This window comes from Erithacus rubecula (assembly GCF_903797595.1).
Source record: "Erithacus rubecula genome assembly, chromosome: 13".
Classification (NCBI taxonomy): domain Eukaryota; kingdom Metazoa; phylum Chordata; class Aves; order Passeriformes; family Muscicapidae; genus Erithacus; species Erithacus rubecula.
This window is the reverse complement of record NC_136665.1, coordinates 16674610-16692940: the sequence shown is the minus strand read 5'-3', so window position 1 is coordinate 16692940 and position 18331 is coordinate 16674610. Positions and strand designations below refer to the sequence as shown.

Genomic DNA, 18331 nt, shown 5'->3' with positions numbered 1-18331 from the left:
TCTCCTGACCCTGTCAGTGTCTCTGCAGTGGGAATTCCCTGCACAGATACTTGCTTTCCAGATCTTTTCCTTCCTCCAGGTAGCACATAACTCAAAGAACTAAACTCAATTAGACCTGTGCATCAGCTTATACCTGTGCTGAGAGTTTGCTTTTTTTTCCCCTCTAATTATTAATTCAGTCCAAAGTTTGTGATTTGTATCTGGTCACAGCTAAATAGCGTGGACCTCTCTGCCAGGGCTTTGCATGCAAGTACTGTCAAAACTGTTCTCAGTGATGAGTCAGTTCCTTTTTTTTCCTCTTTTTTTCTTTTATTTTAATGACGAGTATGCAGCTAGTGTACCCATTAGAGCGTGCTGAGGGATGGCATGGAAATGAGGATACACATGTGTATGTATCAGATGCTGAAGAGCAGAATTCGTGTTATAAATATAGCTCGGCTGTGTTCCTTCTTACATTTCAATTTTATAATCCGTTCCAGAAGATTTGGACAAAAATACTGTAGTTTAAAAGAGCATTAGTTTCTGGGTTCTTCAAATAATAATTCTTAGTAGAGGAACTAGTAAATAAAGCTCTGAAGATGGGCAAGATGACATCTTGCCTAGTTCTAGGAATTGGACTTGGGGTATAGATTTATGCAAGGTAAAATAAAGGACAAGTGGAAGCAGGAGCAGAACTGTATGTTTTATTTTTTTAGTTTATTGCTAAAATGTATGAATAGTCCTTTTTTGTTTGTTTTATTGGTGTGATTATATATGATCTATCTTTACATGTATACTTTTTAGACCTGGTGGGCCCACTGTGATTAAATGTTTGCTTTGAATACGTGTCCAGCGTGTTAACTTTTCACAGTGGAAAGTTGTTAAATTCATTTTTATACAAGGGGGAGGGGGGAAAGAAAAAGGGGGGGAAAAAAAAGAGGAGATTGTTAAATGTATGGAAACCCTTATTGGCTGAATTATATAACTGAATTCATTCAACATGCTCGGTGTATCTTGTTCTCCTTTCAGTATTGCCACTCTGTTCATCACCCCTTTTAGTGCTTTAGGCATATGGTGTGCAGTACATCCAGGGAAGTGTCAACAATATGGCATATGTTATACATACTGATCTTGATACACCGTAGAAAATAATGGGCCTAACTTTAAAAGGCACGGTGCTAAGAATAGAGCGTGCTGCAACATGCAGACAGTGAATCCGCCATGAATGTCATGTTTGAAGACAAAAAGAGCTGTATTTTTCATTACTTTTGTGGCTTGGTTTGTGTCTTGGCGTTGCTGCAGATTAGAAAATGATGGTGAGATGAGTGCAGGCAGCATCTTCACCCTCCTGGTGCTGGAATTCCAGGCTCTGTGGAGACTTGGGGGTCGGTTTGAGCAGGGGTGGGTGCGGGCAGGAGGGAGCAGGGAAGGCAGGGAGCTGTGGGAGCTGCCCAGCAGTGCTCCAGGGCTGTCCCTGTGAGCCAGGATGGGCCCAGCAGGGGCTGTGCTACCGACATCCATCCGCGGGAAGAGGGACGGGAACCGGGGATATCCGGATGCGCTTCCAGGAGTCATTAGAGGGTCGCATTAGCTCACCACTTAGCTCTGTCTCCACGCTGTAAATGAGCCTGCACAAGCAGATTGCAACGCTTACATTAAAACCACACTGGTGGAAATGAGTCTTTCCAAAGGCTCTTCCAAGGATCTGCCCATTAGGATCTGACTGTGAGATCAGGGCTCTCATCTAGACTTGCAGCAGTAAAATGAAGATGAAACGCTCTGTTTCTCATTTCTGGATCCTGGACTCACTCAGCTTCCCATTTCACAGGGAATTTTTCGTCCCAGGAACTCTCACTTTTAAATTAGAAAAAAAATTTAAACAGAGGGTCCTTTAGAACACTCATCCTGAAAATTGTTCCAGGGAGTTTCATCTTCAAAATAAATGATTCATACCATCATATAGGTGCATGTGTATCTGTGTGTCTGCATTGCTGTTTATTGTGCTGCACTGGCCTGGCTCGGGAGCTGTAGCATCTGAAGTGCAGAGAAGCAGTGGCTGGAGAAAGGAATATCTTCTTTCCAACAAAGACCAAATATTTGTCCATTATCTTTCTGGCTGTTGCAGTGGTTCTTGATACCCGCAGAACTGAGAAGATCACCACGAGGATAAAACAGCACAACAAAATATTTATTTTTAAGCTTTGTTGAATGCTGAATGTTTGGTGCAAGTTTATGAGGGTTAAACATTAATAGCAGATGTTGTTAATGAATAGAAGGCTTGAGCCAGCTTCTGAGACCTTTGAGTTAGTACATGAATTTTCTGGTTGATGACAATACTTGTAACATGCCTAATTATGAAGTAGTGTTCTAATCAAGCCTTGAATAACTGAAGAATTTCCCCTCCTCTTTTGCGGTTATTTCAGTGGCACACACACAGATCGCTTCGGTGCCTGTGCTTATTCTTAGTGATTTTTCTTTTCTTGGAACATCCATTGAGGGTTTTTCCCCAAGAAGCACACGAATTCGCGCAGAATGAGCGCGCACAGCGCAGAGGGTGACACGTGCGCGGCACGTCCCCTCCACCCAGCCCCACCAGCAGCTGAACTGGTGCCAGCCTCTGGAAGTTGTTGTCCCAGTTTGTCACACTTCCAGGTGAAGTACGTGAAAGTGATTATAGGTAATAAATATCTCTTTTTTTTAAACTTATTGCAGAGGCAGTTTTTCCCCTGTTAATGAGGGTAATTTGACTTGGTTGAAGGATTGCAGTTCTTAAGAATTAATGCAGCAATCCAATTCAAAGATTTAAAGAGATCTAAGATTTTTCACAGGTCGTGTGCTAGTGAATGTGCTCCTATCACATAGCAGCTAATGGACTTGAACAACAGTCTGTCATTTACTGTTACCTCAGTGTATAGCAGCTTTGCCCTTGATAGCGAGTATACTTTCCCAGCAGTGCAGGTTATTTAGTAGTGCCGTGTATTTGTAACACTTTTAAGAGACAGTATCCGATTTCTAACAGCCCTAATTACTGGATAAAGCGAGGTTACCTTTCTCACTTTTTTAATTATGTGTTTGGATCCTAATCTGTGTAGCCTAAAGTGGTTTAGGCTCAAATAGCTGACTCCTCATTTTTTTCGGATTTATCTCTGTGCATACACATCTATAAAATAATTTCTGTGTTGCATTTTCCCTGTATCAATGCTCAAAGGTTATTTCTATAAATATCGAAGTGCTAGGCACTAGTCTCCATAAGGTCCCCTTGTTTTTAGGATGCATTATTACCTTTTAACAGTGTTTTGTAGTGACTTATTTGTAAATGCTGTTGGAAATGCTCTAATTTCTTGATCCTATTATGTTCCTGGATATGAAAAATCCTATTGTAAGGTAATTAGAAGGATTCTCTGCTATTTAAATGTGTGTTCTCTAGACAGTGTCACTCTATACTCTGCACACAAGAACCTTTGTTCCTTAATTAGAAAAAGGACTAGAGCTCATTAATTGTGGGTACAAAGTGATGTCTGCTCAAATGGAGAAGCAATAATACAGTTTAAATAATGATTGATCCTGCATTTTAAGCCTTACACTATTTAGTACTGATAGTGATAAATAAGTAACATATAATGCAGGTTGCGAAGCAGTGTGTGAAGATTTTTATTGAAAAATCTCTTTTTGCAAGGATAAACCCGTGTCGGGCACAATAAATAAAGGATGGATGGTCCAGACTCGGCGTCTGCCGTTCAGGAAAGTCAGCATTTGTCAACAAGAGTACTGTGGCAATGGCTGAGATACTGGAGTTCACTCCACCCCATACTTTAGAAAATGAAATAATCGTGAGAGCTGTACAGTCAAAAGCAGTTTGGATCTTGGCCTTACAGAGCTGTTATTGTGATGAAAAGAATATTTTAATTACTGCTCACAAACAGGACGAGTTAAAAATCTGAGTATTTCGCAGCGTGTTTTTTTTGGAGACAGCTGTACTTTGTTCCCTGAGTTTCACCATCTCCCTGCTGCCTCCTTGGGAGGAGAAGGGTGGACTTGAGGAGTTTGACCCAAGACCCTTCACCAAAAGGCTGTGGTTTATGTGGTGGCTGCAGAAACAGGCTGGGCTGAGATGTGCACTGCAGGGTGAACTCCCAGCAATGGCCCTTCCCAAAAATCAGGAATGTGTTGTGCTGAGTTTGGTGGTCCTGCTGCCAAGGTGGGATGCCAGGATGGTGCCTGGGTGGATTTGGAGTTTGGGTCCTGTCAGCTGAGGCTGGGCTGGGCAGAGTAAATCATTGGGGGTGATGCTCCTGCAGCTCCATCTCCTCCACTGCTCCTTGCCCCACCTTTTGTCAAAGACTTAAGAAAGAGAAAGCCTGTCTAATTTTTCTAACCCTAATGAAAACATGCATTAACAAGTCAACCTTTCCTGTATGAAGAACAGTAAAGTTGGAAGATGAGGCTTGATTTCCTGCTGTGTTTCACAAATAATATGGTTAATGCTAGACCAGGGTGTATATTTCACTCTAAGCATATCAATACTGAGAAAACCCCAGGAAACGTAAGGTTTCTTGCTATCCTTCTCTGCTGTATTCCTCTTGGTGGGAAAGAAAAATAGTTTTTAAAAGATAAAAAACCTGTTCTTCAATTGACTATGCAAAAATCTTATTGCAGTATTTATTCCAAACCTGCACACATAATGTTCAGTCAAGGAGAAAACAGCAAAAAACAGTTGTTGATGGACTTAGGCGAGAACTGGATTAAATAAGCATTAGTCTACTGAAGCTGATTACAGGAATATGAAAATGCAGTATCTTAATGGTACATATTTTCATGTGGCAGCTCAGTTGCCTTTCATTTTGCAGCTAATATGTCTATTCTTATGAGTCATTTACTTCTTTAATTACCTTTTGCAGGCAAGGCACCATGGTATATTAATGTGAATGATTTTTACTGCCAGTTTATCATACAATGCCCCAGAAGTTGAAAGGCGTAATTGACTTGGAAGAGCAGCTCATGAAGGAAACAATATTTAGTTGACAGTTTTCCTTGTACTCTCTGTTGACGTTTATGAGTTTACACTATGCTAAAGGAGTAATAAACACAATTTTCTTTCAATAACAGGAAAGAGTCGCTTTTAAAATACATTTGTGGAAAACAGATTTGTTCATTTCTTGAATAATATAAAATAATGCGTTTTCAGTGATGAGATGTATGTAAGTCTGTCAATTGAATTAAACCTCAGAAGGTGCATTTATAACCTGCCTTACAGCATTAAAAGATATTAGGGTGCATATGAATCAAATCACTTATATGAATATTTAAATTATACACAGATTTGGATAAATCATATTCAGATCTGCATGTTAGATTATTTGGTGGCCTTCTCTTGCCGTGGAGGGTGAAAGTTTGAAGTGGGAATATGAGGGACAGAAGCTCTGTTTCTGTAGATGGAAGAACTCTCATCAGAAAGCTCCTGATAAACCCCGATTAGAGGATTATTACAGAAACTTTCTATAACTTTCCTAGAGCCAGAGGCTTGAGGAAGGTTTAAAATCAGCTTTGCAATCCGTCAAAGTCCATTTTCTCCTGGAATGCTACTTTTATTGAAATGACCTTGTCAAATCGCAAATTCTTTTTCCCAGGCATCCCCAGGACCGTGTGCAGGTATGATTAATCATCCCATCCCGCTTTAATTAATTTAAAGGCGCCCGTGGCCGGGGCGGGAGGAGACGCCGGCTGGCGAGGGCAGCGCTTCCCCGCTCGGCTCGCAGGGAGTTAAACTTTTCACAGTTTTCCCGATTGTTTGCAGTTCAGCCCTCTGCAACATAATGAAAGTTTTCGAGCCATCTGTTGTTAAGCTGGCGGTGAGCAAGGCCAGTATATCCAAACAAAGTGCTGGCCTGCTGTAAACTGAACCTGTCAGTTTAGCATAGCTGGGCTGACCTCCCCGGGCGCGGGGCAGCGGGTACCAGGCACTGGCTGCCTGCTCAGCTTCCAGGGGAACTTCTTGGGGGGACCATGTTTACTTTTTCCACTTAGCGTTCCTCCCACAGGCTTGGACTAGTTTATACTAAATCTTTAAATTGACACTGTCCTATTTTTTTTTTTTTTTTTTTCTTTCTCCCCTATTCCGAACTTTCTCCTTTTTTTCTTAATCTTTCAGGCCGTACAGAAAAAAAAGAGAAAAAGTATTAAAACCCCACAGTGGCTGGAATTTGAGCTTTTAAGGAGGTGATGGGCTGGAGGGGGGGAACGACACAGAACAACAACTTCTGTGATTCTGTAACTCTGTGTGTGCATGTGTGATGGTGAGATTCTCTCTCAAAAGAAAGAGGCATGTTCCCAAGTATCCCAGCTTGCTTTCCAGCTCCTATTGTTCCCTTTGTTCTGTATTATTTAAGATCAGTTACTCATTTGCTTCGGAGGATTGGGAATAGCAGGCAAGGTAGAGCAGAGCAGCCAGCATCTATTGTCTTCCTGGGAGCCACAGTTTGCATCCAGAGTGGCTGGAGCTGCCTCCCTCCTGCTTCTGTTTGCTTCTGTTCAAGGGATTGGTAGCTCCAGTGAAAAGTACTAGAGAATTTGAAACTTTTTGAGTGGAATTGCCAAGATCAGACTAGAAATGCAGGTCTGTGTGGTAGTGAATTGCTTTCCTTTCTTGTTCATATCAAATACACGTTAGTTTGGCCTCATCTCCTCTGTCTCAGTGTGTTTTTTCCAGTCTTCTTGTCTCAGTTTGCCTTCCCTTTTTCCTTCCTCCATAAATGTTATTTTATTTATTCCTTTTTGTCTGGCATACAGCAGTTTTAATTTCTCAGCTGGTATTCTCTCTCAATGCAAGTGATTTTAACTGTTTTTTAGGATTGGCAACAAAACCTGAAGTTCCTGTGCCAGGAAAGTGACTATTTGGTATTACCTGTTTTCAGTGTTTGTTTTTTGGACTAGACCTACAGTAAATACCTTTATGCTACCGCTGTTGCCAAATTCAGTCTTTGCTTTCTGCACTTGTGCTGTACCTGCTCACTGGTCTTTGGCTGGTTTCAAGTGTGTTTTACTTACCTCATGATTCTTGGAAAGCAGATGTGATTGTCAGTGACCCCGAATGCTGCAGTTCTCAGTCAGGAAGAGTTTTGCCTGGGGAAGAGCTGCTGAATTTGTGCCGTGTGTTAAACCAAACTGTGCCTTTGCAAAAGTGTGTTGCAGCCAGTCTGTATATTAACAGTGTGGTGCAAATGCACTGAAAGCTCTGGAAAACTAGGAAAAGCTCTGGAAAAGCAGTAAAAGTACTTGGCCTTTCCTGAAGACTCTTCCAAGGACTTGTGCCAGTGCCCACCAGAGGGTAGGAGTGCCCAGGGGATGAGGGGGAAGGAATATGACAGTGGTGAGAAACACTCAATTTTAAATTAAAATGACTGCACTTACGAGGAAACCCCATCCAGCTCTCATCTGTTTGTAAGGTGACTGACACATAAAGTGCTTTTTGTTTTAAGGTAGAGGGAAATGCATTCAGGATAGAGTTTCTGGTATAAATGTCAGGTGCAACGCAGTGCATGCTCACTCAAAAAGTCAAGCAGATAACCTTGGCATTTAGGGACATTGCCTTGTATAAAACGAAATTGTATTTTGTTTTTAAAAAGGAGGACTACATTAAGAGGTCACCTATTAGCCGTGTTTTTGCTAGCTGTCTGAAACTCAGCTCTACTGTCTATTAAACTCAAACCACTATGTAAACATTCCTGTGTTGTTCCTGGTCTCTACAATGGCCAAGGGGATCAGGTTTCACCTGCCTGCACATCTTCAAGCAATTAAAGCAATTAGCTTGAAGCCATTTCACATTCAAGGTCTACTGTGACATTCAAGTCCAGAAAAAGTCTAGGGGAAAAGGCAAAAGAGGAGTATAAAAGGGCTGCTGTGCAGCACATGCACACAAATAACCTATGAGGGGGTTTTGGACTTTACAACAACTTCCAAATGCGGTCAGGAGGCTTCGCAGCAGGCAGGCAAAGTTGCTGCTGAGAAAGGGAAAAGATAAAGAAAAAACACCTAATGATCCTTTAAATTATACCCAGGTTTTGTGCTGGGAAGGGAGGGGGAGGAGAGAGAAATAGCAACATGATTTGGAACGGTATTTGTGTGAAATAATACGGCGTTGGCCTTATTTACTGATATTTCTCCTGGCATGGACATCATATTTTTCTTCTCATTTAGGTGGGGATTTATATTTGGTGTTTACATTGTAAAACTACACTCACTCTGGCTAATGTATCCCTTACAATGACATTCAGCTCAGAGTTTAGTGATTCCAACAGTAAGTCTTGAAAGCTGCTATTTTTTAAAAGGTTGGAGCAGATTAGTGGCGACCTTAAAAGATTAAACTAGTACAGTTTAAAGATAAATAATCAGCCTTTAGCACATTAGATAGCTACATAAGCATGACAGAAGGTGACTTTCTTACAACAGTTTCAGAATCCAGGCAGCATTTTTACATTTGAAACTTGACTAAGGCAAGGAACCATGGTTTGCAGAAAGCAAGACATAAACTGATTGCACCACTTCAAATTGGTTAATACAGTTTTAAATCCACAGTTTTCCTGTTGGTTTTATTATTGAGAAGAGGCTAATTTTAAAAGCTGTGCCTGCTGCAAAAGAAGATCTTGCTCTGCCGTCCCGGAGGGTGTTCTTAATCAGAAATAACCGCAGGCTAAATTATAATGTGGAATCCTGCTGCCCTTTAACCTAACACTGCTGCTCATTCAGTGTTTGTTAACAAATAGCTCTAAGTACAAAATTGTTTGAGAATTACTTTTTCATTATATTTGCTGACTTCAATTAGAATAAGAAGCTTATTTAGGGAAGAAAAATTAAAAATGTATGGGTTTCTAGAGAAAGTTTCAGCAATTGTTTCCCGGCAAGCGTCGCCTTTGGAACATAGCTGTGGACTCTGTGGCACATGTAATTCAATTTAAATAAAATTACCTTCTGAACTAATATTTCTGTACCAGTGGCAGAGGCAGAGCTCAGGAGCATCCCAACACTCAGCCCTTGGAAAGATGAGCAGGCTAAAATGGTGGCAGGGGCTCAGGCCAGGGCCCCTTTTGCACCTTGCAGGGGGATGCAATTCCTAACGAAGAGGCACCAATTCCCCATCCCTGTGGTGTTGGGGATGGCTGGGCTGTAGATGCGAGTGGCACAGTGTCCTATTTTTATTTCACTTTGAATAACACGTAATTGAAACGTACACTCGGCAAATTAATTGGTGAATTGAAGGTAAGAACTGCTGAGTTAGTAGAGACAGCACCAGCCCTGTTCTTTTTTTCCCCTAAGTTTACATGCTGGAGCGGAAACGCCGCGGTGCTCAGAAAGGAGGTGATGCCTCTGTAAAGCAGATCTTTCCAATTTTATTTTTTTTCTGGCTTAGTCTTCTGTTTCTATGATCTGCCTTTTGAACTGTTTTTGTGGCTGATCAGTTCCACCTAATATGTCTCTTGATTTCTGCTATTGTAATACTCAGACGACATGCTGTTCTCTTCATTTTTATAAGCTTTAGATGCTCCTGCCTGTCATACTCTGGCGGTTTATCTTCAGCGTCTGGATTTGCTTTCAGACTTGCATGTCTATCAAGCTGCTGTTGCTTTGAATGTGAGATCAAAAGAAGATGAATTCCAGTAAAAAATTTCCTTGTATGAAGAAAAGATTGGGGGCCTATGTAAACATCCCACTGACAGCTCCCAATGAGTTATTTTAGCAGAGCATTAGCACCCAGAATGACAGACAGTCCAAGACTACATGCTAAATAACAAATCAGTCCCTTCAGTGGCAGCAGCACGTTGCCACAACAGCAATACATTTTCTAAAGGAATCCTGTTCCTCTTTTTTATTGAATATGGCTGTTCGACTGCTCATCTCTTCACGAGCTGCCTTTGAGTGCCAGCCCCAGTTTACTTTTTCTTGACAATATCTGTGTCATGTCACCAATATGACAGCAGACAGGGCTTTGATAATTGGGTGGGGAGACGGTTAGTTAGTCATCTCCAGTTAAATAGGTAGTTTGTTTTAGGGAGGGAAGGAGACGAAGAAGGAGGGGTGGCATCTGCCGGAATGCTGAAGTTACACTTTTGGAGATGCTGAATGTGAGTCCCTGCGCCCGAGACAAGTTGTGGTTTTTGGGCGGCTGTTTATATTTCAGTTCACGCAGTTAGAGAAAACAGCTCTGCAGCCCGGCCAGCCTCCCGAGCTGGTTTCCAGAGCAAGTCACAGCACTGTCGAGGGTAGGAACGTCAAGCTTGGCTGGACTTCCCTGCAAATCCGAATTTGCCTAGCTGAAGAAGCGAGGTGTGCTTCTGGCTGCTGCTCGGTCTAGTTGGGGACATAATTAGTTCTGCCTGTTTCTGCTCACGGATAGAGGGGGTTTAATAGTGCAGAGCCACTAGATTTTTGTGCCGGGTGTAGTGCTAAACCCAACTTTGAGATTACCTGTGAGCTCCAGCTGGTCTCACCACTTCGCAAGGGAAGAATTAGGGAAGGAATGCTTTGCGGTTTCTTTGTCATTTAGTAAAAGCAGAGGTTGCTACTGTGGAGGCAGAGCCCGGTGGCTGCCGCGAAGGGCAGTGCTCCAGCGTCTCCCTCCAGCCTGTGCTCCGGCTGCACGGCACTTCCTGTTTATTCAAACATCTTTTTACCATTCTTCAGCCCCCGCTTCACAGAAACAGCCAGAAACATCTCCAGCGCGAAGACGGAAATCTAAAGGCAGACAGTAAGAGCTCACTCTGTTAAACTCTTCATTTTCTCTGCGAGCGCTCAGAGGAAAGGAGCGTGCAGGCAGGGCTGAACTTTTAATGCGCTGCCTTGCGCAGGCAGCTTGGAGCACAGGAGAGGGGAATTGCTTTGGTGTGAAGCAAAAGCAGCCAGTTCAGATTGTTTATGGCGGTGTTGACAAGGGTGGGGTTTTTGGCATGGCTTTGGAGAACTGTGGCAAGGACCGGGTTCTCTTTTGGGGCACCTGTCACCTTGCAGTGCCCCTCTGGCACAGGAGCAGTCGTGTGCCACCATCTCTGCTGCTCGCCAAGTGCTGCAGCTTCTCCTTGCACAACTGCCAAAAATACCTAAACAACAAACCCCCCCAAGGAAGGGAAATGTGGCTGCTGCTCTGGGCAGCAAAAGCGGTGCAAACCCACCCAGTGGCTTTTTTTGTTTTCCGCAAATTGTTTGCATCGTGACTCTGGCACCGCATGCGAACCAGCCTCGCTAATATTTGTACCAATTTCATGCTAATAAAAATCAGGCTGCTGAGACAAGCATGGCTATTATCTCATTCATATGACTATTGTTTAGACCTGTGGTACTACAAAAGGAAAGGGAAAGCGTGCTCACGCCGGGTAATGGTTGTTAACTTCTCACGTGAGGGATTTTCTCTGCAGTTTTTCAGTATTAATGATTGTTGTATGAATGGTCTTCAGGGGTTGTTGGAAGATAGTGTAGATCCTCTGGGTAATCCATGTCACAACACGGATGCTGGATTTTTCCCCCTCTGTTTAAGTGACTTTAAAAACTGCTTGATATTTCTCGGTGGTTTCTCCCCCCCCACAAAAGTCCGCTGAAATTGCAGGTAACTTTTTTTTTTTGGCAAGCATTCGTGGTGCTCGTATAGTGTGAAACATAAGAGAAAATGGAAAATATGCTGCCTGCCCTATGGAGAAAAACCCATCCTCCTTGAGGCTTTTCCTGCCTCTCCAAGATCCAAATACACTTTAAAATTTTAAGCTGTAAACCCCCATCTTCCTAGAAAAGAGAGCAAGAGAGAGAGAGAAATCAAGCTGTGTGTTCAGCCAAACCGCAAGTACAACAAACATATTTTGAAAATATATTGCTAGTCTGGCTTTTTAATGTTCAGAAGTTGTTCTACTTTGCAGGAAAAAAAAATGGTGTTTGCAACTGCCTTAAGGACAATTTGTTTAACAGTAGGAGTAATTTCATGGGGAAAATGGAAAGAGTGACTGAAGTTATTTACTCAGATGTTAGTGTAGGTGTGGGGCAGAAAACTCTCTGTGGGAACAGTGGGCTGCTTTTCTTGGTATCTTAGTCTATTTGATGACCATCAAATTTCCCAGCTCACTGGTTTTGTTTTTTCTGGATGGCATGTTTGATTATTTATCAGAAGGGAAAGGGAGTAGCTGAAGCAAATAAACATGTGACCAAGCTGTGTTTTGTTTTCCACTCAGAAGGCCATGCCCTTTAACAGATATACAGAAAATAATAAACGTATTGTTTTATGATAAAAGGAAATTATGTGTATCATTTTCTTTAGTGAGGCCATTAACCCCTTGTGTTCGGTGGTCTCCGCCTTCTGGCAGCTTGTTGGGCTTGCAGCTGGGAATTAAAGGCACTTAAACCCCCCTCTTGCCTGGAACATTTCCATGGATTACTGCTCCGGCCCCTTGGATTTGCTGGATTTACTGCATAGTCATACAGCCCTGGTCATCTCCCCGGTCCTACTCAGAGTGACTAAATGAGAGATGCTTTGAATTTTCAGAAGGGTTCTGATTTCCAAAGAAAACCTTGGCGAGAGATGCTGGGATCTCCCAGCCTCCAGTTCTGGTGTCTGTGCAGCACGAGGGGTTGCAGCTGTGTTTGGTCCGTTACAGACAGTGTCAATTTATGGGATTCTCTTTTAAATGCCAGGTGTCTAGTATGTAGGTTGTAGTATTTCCTTTATAATACCAGCTTTGGACAATGCTCATTATCTTCCCTGAAAAAAAAAAAAAAAAATAAAAAAAAAGAAAAAACAAACCAACACCCTATAAACTAAATCACTGTCAGGAAGTAAAATACAGGTTTGCTTCATCTCCGGGAAGCATGTTGCATGCTTTAGCTGCTTTTATGGGATTAAAAGAAACAAGTTAAGACTGTCATGCACATGAAAGGAAACCGAGATGTGGTTTGCTTCACATTGTGCAGGTAGGTATAAATTTAATAGACTGACTTGCTTTCAGAATCTCTCTTTGTCTGCCCGAGTGGCATGTCAGTTCCAGCGCGTTGGTGAGCGCCGCGGTCTGTAACAGCGCCTGACTGCCGTGCCCCGCAGGTGCTGGAGCAGCAGCAGGGTCCTCCTCCTCCTCCTCAGGGATCTGGGTTTCCTCTGAGGAACGGCTTCACTGCGAGAAAGGGAGAATTTGCTTGACATGTTGAAGTTGTGTTCTAGTCTGTGCGTCGCTGGTGGGTCTGGGCAGGAGGAGTGGATGCTTCGCCTTCTGGCTCTTGGGGTTCCTGGAGAACCCAAGTGCATGGCAGGGGCTGGAGCTGGGGGTTTAGGTTTGGGGGAGAAAAAAATGGCAGTTGAAATAGCAGGGAGGGGAAGGGCTGGCAAAATAAGGACCTGAAACTTAAATGTGATGTAAAGAAGAAAGAGGAAATGAGCAGCTTGGGGCCAGGTGACATGGGCAGGGGCTGGGCTGGGGGATGTGGCTGGCCCCCCTTGCCCAGAGCTCCCTGAGGGTTGAGGAGGCTCAGGATGGGCTGAGGAATGGGCTTTGGGATCAGAGGTGCAGGATTGAGATACCTGGAAAGACCCAGGAGCAGTTGCATCCTGTTGGACAGGGGATCTCTCCATCTCTGACTGAAGTCCTTGGGCAGAAGCCTGTGAAGGACCTGTCCATGGGGGAAAATGTCCTCCCAGCCTCCAGCAATTAAAGATTGGTTCCTGCCCTGAAGCATAAACATTTGTACCTTGATTTTTATTTTTATCTTTTCAAAGGTAGCTGTAAATGCTCTCATGACTATCTCTGCAAGTGTCTAATCCTTTCTTTGCATCTTCCTCATGCTCTTGGCCCTGGTGATATCTTGTGGCAGTAAGTTCCAGAGAGTAATTATGAGTTGTGTATTAAGAAAAGAAAAAAAAAAATCCTTTTATCTGCTTTTTTTTTTTAGTGTCTGTTGCTTCCTGACTTCATTCAATGTCCCCTTTCTCTTACATGATGAGAAATGGCAAAAGCACCAGATGTACCCTCTCAGGCCAAGTCACAATTTGTGTACTTGTTATCATCTCCCCTCTTACTCATCTCTTGCTAAACTAAACACTCCCACCCTTATCAATCTTGCCTTGCATCTGCTGAGCCCTCTAATCATTTTCGTCGCCTCCATCTGAACCTTGCCTATTTTTGCTTTACCAGAATCCATTAAAATTAAGGTTTTTACAAGCAGTTCTAAATTAGGTTGTACCATAGAAGTGCGGAGATGTGATTTGCAGTTTTAGTTTTCCATGTTTTGGGATGTACCAATGTTTTGCTTCCTTCATTCACCCAGCAGCAGCGAGTGTCTGATGGAGCGTGGTGAGATGTCCACAGTCAGGGGCTGTATTTCATGGGCCTCTGAGTACAAGTTTGTCATGCAGTGTTTTGGAAAACAAGCTTAAAATATGTTCCCTGTTTTGTTGACCACACAGGGAAGCGCGCAAGCAGCTGTATGCAATATACTATTTATGTTGTTGCAACAAAAAGGCTCTCTTCCTTCTTCCCCCCCCACCTTATCCCTCTTCTCTTCTCTGTTAAAAAATATGAGAACTTCCCGTGCTTTTGACATCCAAGAAAAACGCAGCTCAGCAGTGAATACTCCTCCAAATATTCAAAGGTCTGGTTCACTTTTTTGCATAAACACAGTAGTTCAGAATCTGATCTCGAGCCTACAGAAATGAGCTGGAAATCCCATAAGATTTTTTTCATCACTCAGGAACAGTTCAGTTCTGGTTCAGTTTGAACGAGGAGCCAAGATTTGTATCCTTTCTCATTTTACCAGGATGTGTTGGCCTATCCCTCCTTTCTTGCTGGTACAGACCGCTACATGCTGTGAGTCTTGGCATGCCAAAATAAAGAGAGCCATTTTTAATGTTTGGGAACTTTTTGCCAGATACTTTTTAAGTGGTTTTGATGAGTCCTGACTGTGACTCGTTAAAAGAAAGGACAGAAGGTGTTTTTGCGGTGCAACCGCCCAAGGATTTAATTTATGCCTCAAAAAGGAATTTTTGAAGCTGTTGTCCCTGTTGTAGCTGCTTCAGGGTTTGCAGGTTCCCAGCGTTGGCTGAGACTGATCTCTCATCCTGCTGTCCTTTGCTGCCTGCCCTCTTCATCCCTGTAGTGTCTCCAAGTATTGAAGAAAATACCTTACCCGCCTTTTCCCTGAAATTGGTGGAGTTCATAGATAAATTACAAAATGGAAATCAGGGTTTTTTTGAAGGCAAACTCTGTTTTCCCCCTGTGTGGTGCTGGGTCCTCAGAGGCAGGGACATTGCCAGCCATGGGATGGGCTGTGGGATGGCAGGACAGGGGCATGGAGTCCACTCATCCTGCCACTGGCAGGAGTAACCTCAGTGCCCACAAGGATGAAGTGCAGCAGAGCTGGGACACAGGCAGCTCCACCCTGTGGGTTTGGAAGAAAGGGTTTCTGTTTCCAGTGCCTTTTTCTGGAGGGAATCTCCTCAACTGGTAGCCAGGATCTATTCCAGAGCAAAGAAACTAAGCCTTCTGGAAGAAAAATAAAGACTCATCTTTTCTTATGACTGAACTATTCTAGGAGATGCTTCAGCATGAAGCACATTGCCAGCTCCCTTTCTCCAAGTGTGCCCCTGCCACATCAGTACATGTGGACCTGAGGTCCCTTCTCTTTTTCCATCATAGGAATCACCCATTAGTCACTTGTCCAGACCAGTCTGCTGTGGTCTTCATGGCCAGCTGACCATTTTATTGAGTGAAGGATTGCTGTTGAAGCTCCCCTCTGTGCTGAGCTGGCTGGTAGCCCTTGGCTGGAGCCAGCCTTGCAGATTTGCTGCAGCCAAGCGAGGCACTGGGCACAGACAGTCAGCAGCATCTCCCAGGCTCAGGGCATCCCTCTGCTGCACCAGTGGAGCTGGGAACAGGGTGGGTGGAGGAGGATTATTTAATGCAACAAGGAAGTAGAGGATGAGATGGGGATGAGGACTGTTTGAATCCAAGGTGGACAGCAGGAATGCTTCACCAGGTTATGTTGCATCCTGGCTGTGTCTCATGGCAGGGCCCCATGTCCTGCCTGTAACTCTCCTCAAACTTCCTGCTGTGGTGCCAAGAGCAGTGTTGGGGCTCTTGGCTGTGTTGTTCTGTGTATGGCACAGGGTCAGGTGGTGGCAATGGTGAAGGAAGCACATAGCAGCTCATTTCCCAGTTCTGGAGGAAGATGGAAGAGCTGGGCACGAATGTCAGAGGGAATGAGTGCTGCAAGAACATCTGCTTCTCTTTTTTGCATCTTCTACATTTTATTCCTCCTCTTCATTTTGGTTCCTTTCCTATTCTCTAGTTGGTTCATCTCACCTCCCCCTGTTCTGTTCCTCCCAGAGGAACAGCACTACCCACTGCTGTCGCTTTGCACTATTTTTTATTTTTTCCCTTTGCATACTGCTCCGCTCCTCGCTGGTTTCCACACGTTGTGCGGCTCCTGAGCCTGCCGGTGGAGAACTGCAGCAGGGCTCCCCTCCAATGTGTCTGCCTCCTACCACTGCTCCTCTACATCTGCTGCTCCAGGAGAAGAGAGTGTCGCAGGAGAGGAGGTAGAGGAGGCAGGAGTGGGAGAGACATGAAGCATCTCTGAAGCTCGGGTGCATCCGGGCTTCCGAGCTCGAGAGCTGCATCTTGCCGCTCTGCTGGGAGCAGCTGTGGAGTGGAGCAGGGTGTGAGGACAGATGGGAGCTGAGAAAGAAGAGAGATTGCTGGCTGAGTCTAAATTCCCCCTCGTCCCATCCAGGAGAAACAAAGGTACTTGCCTTGTGAGACTGAAAGGGGAGCAAGAAGCCCTTTTTGGGAGGTGGGTCATGCTCTGCTGGGAGAGGCACCTGGAGCTGCCAGTGGGAGATTGCTCAGGGCCTGAAGGCAGCATGAAATCTGGGGACAGATAGATGCTGGGAGAACTGCATGCCTGCTGCTGCAGAGCTGTGTTTTGCCCCAGCCTCAGTGGGGAAGTTGAGCAGCAGTGGTAGCTTGCAAGGGTGCAGCTATCAGAGGTCAACACATAAAATCTGGGACAAGTGTAGTGTTATGTTGGCTCCAAGGGCAGATTTTGCCCTTAAAGTTTCTCCTTTCTCATCTCTCTCTGCTTGTTTTGTTCTATTTTGCTGCTTAATGACCATAACTGAAATTATGAACAGAATATGATGTTGGCTGGCAACTAACTTTCCAGATTTATTGCTTAGATGCTTCAGATGGCTGCAGGACCACTTCTGATGCCAGGCAACTCTTCCTTCCTCCTTTTTCCAGTTGCTTTCCTGATGAGCAGCTTTGTCCACTTGGAAAGGCCCAGAATCCTTAGGAATCTGTAAAAACATGGGATTTTTTTTTTTTTTTTGGTGCCCTCCTTGCAACTTCTGGGTGCATGTTTATCCAGATATTTCAGAGGCAGCCCATTCATTATTGCCCAGCTCTCCTGGGAATTTGCAGTTGGACAGGACACCCCTTTCTTTTGCATCCTCATGGCTACTGCTCCTCTCCCCACCCTCCACTGTACATACCTTTCCATACATCCTAAAGTTCCCTGGATTGATCTTTCCATGCCTGATAAACCTCAGGTTCAGAAATAAGCTTCCCCTGGCATTAGAGCCAGGCCTAGTATAGCTGTAGGTCATCATATTTCATTAATAACTGATTGATATTAATACTGGTTGGAGCAGATGGGAAGGGAGGAGCAGGAGCACTTTTCCTTCAGTAGGAATAGGATGATGGAAAAAAGTTGGAGAGTTGCTGCCTTGTACTGGCTGCAGTGGTGGAACAAGTTAGCAAGAGGCTCCATGAGACTGGATCCTGTTACTGTTTTCCTTATGTACTGACACTGTAAGCAAGTATATGGCATTTAAGCAACGTTTCTATTTTTAAAATTCTACCCTCTTTTTCCAGTGTATTTCCCTTCCCCAGCCCCCTTCCCGAATCAGGAGTTTCTGGCCACATGAAGTGAGAGGCAGGGCTGCATTTTTACCCTTCATCAGAGCTTACCCAAAGAGGATGGTGAAACTGAAAGGTCAAGGTGCTTGCATGGAAATGTCGAATTACAACAGTAACTGGGGTGATAACAGTGCCCAGTGTTCTGGGCAAACAGCAGCTGGGCAAACAAGTCACGTTCTGTCTGTCTTGCAATAAAATTGTCTTGGTCATCTCAAATGTGTACTTTTTTTTTTTCCCTCCTGGTGTTTAAGTGGTTGGGAAATAATAAATGGTTGCCACTTCCCTAAGCACAGGGAGAGGGCTTTTCAGTGGGACTTCCCACTTACTCTGTGAATGAAACAGGCTTGATTCATCTCACAGTTAATGTACTGTTAACATTTTTCCTGGGTTAGATGTCACCCAGTGTTGACTCTCAAATA

At 43.9% G+C, this 18331-nt stretch overlaps 1 protein-coding gene across 16 annotated transcripts in view; it reads left to right on the top strand.

Moving 5' to 3' along the window:
* FOXP1 (forkhead box P1) overlaps positions 1–18331 on the top strand; it is a 377034-nt gene that overhangs the window by 242633 nt on the left and 116070 nt on the right. For 3 of the 16 annotated variants that reach the window (XM_079316610.1, XM_079316609.1, XM_079316607.1), the window contains exon 1: positions 10586–10717. The exons of 12 other annotated variants lie outside the window; for them this stretch is intronic. The gene's annotated coding sequence lies outside the window, so the exon portion shown is untranslated. Of the gene's footprint in view, positions 1–10584; positions 10718–18331 lie in introns of those variants that run through there. One more of the 16 variants, XM_079316608.1, reaches the window with a different exon arrangement.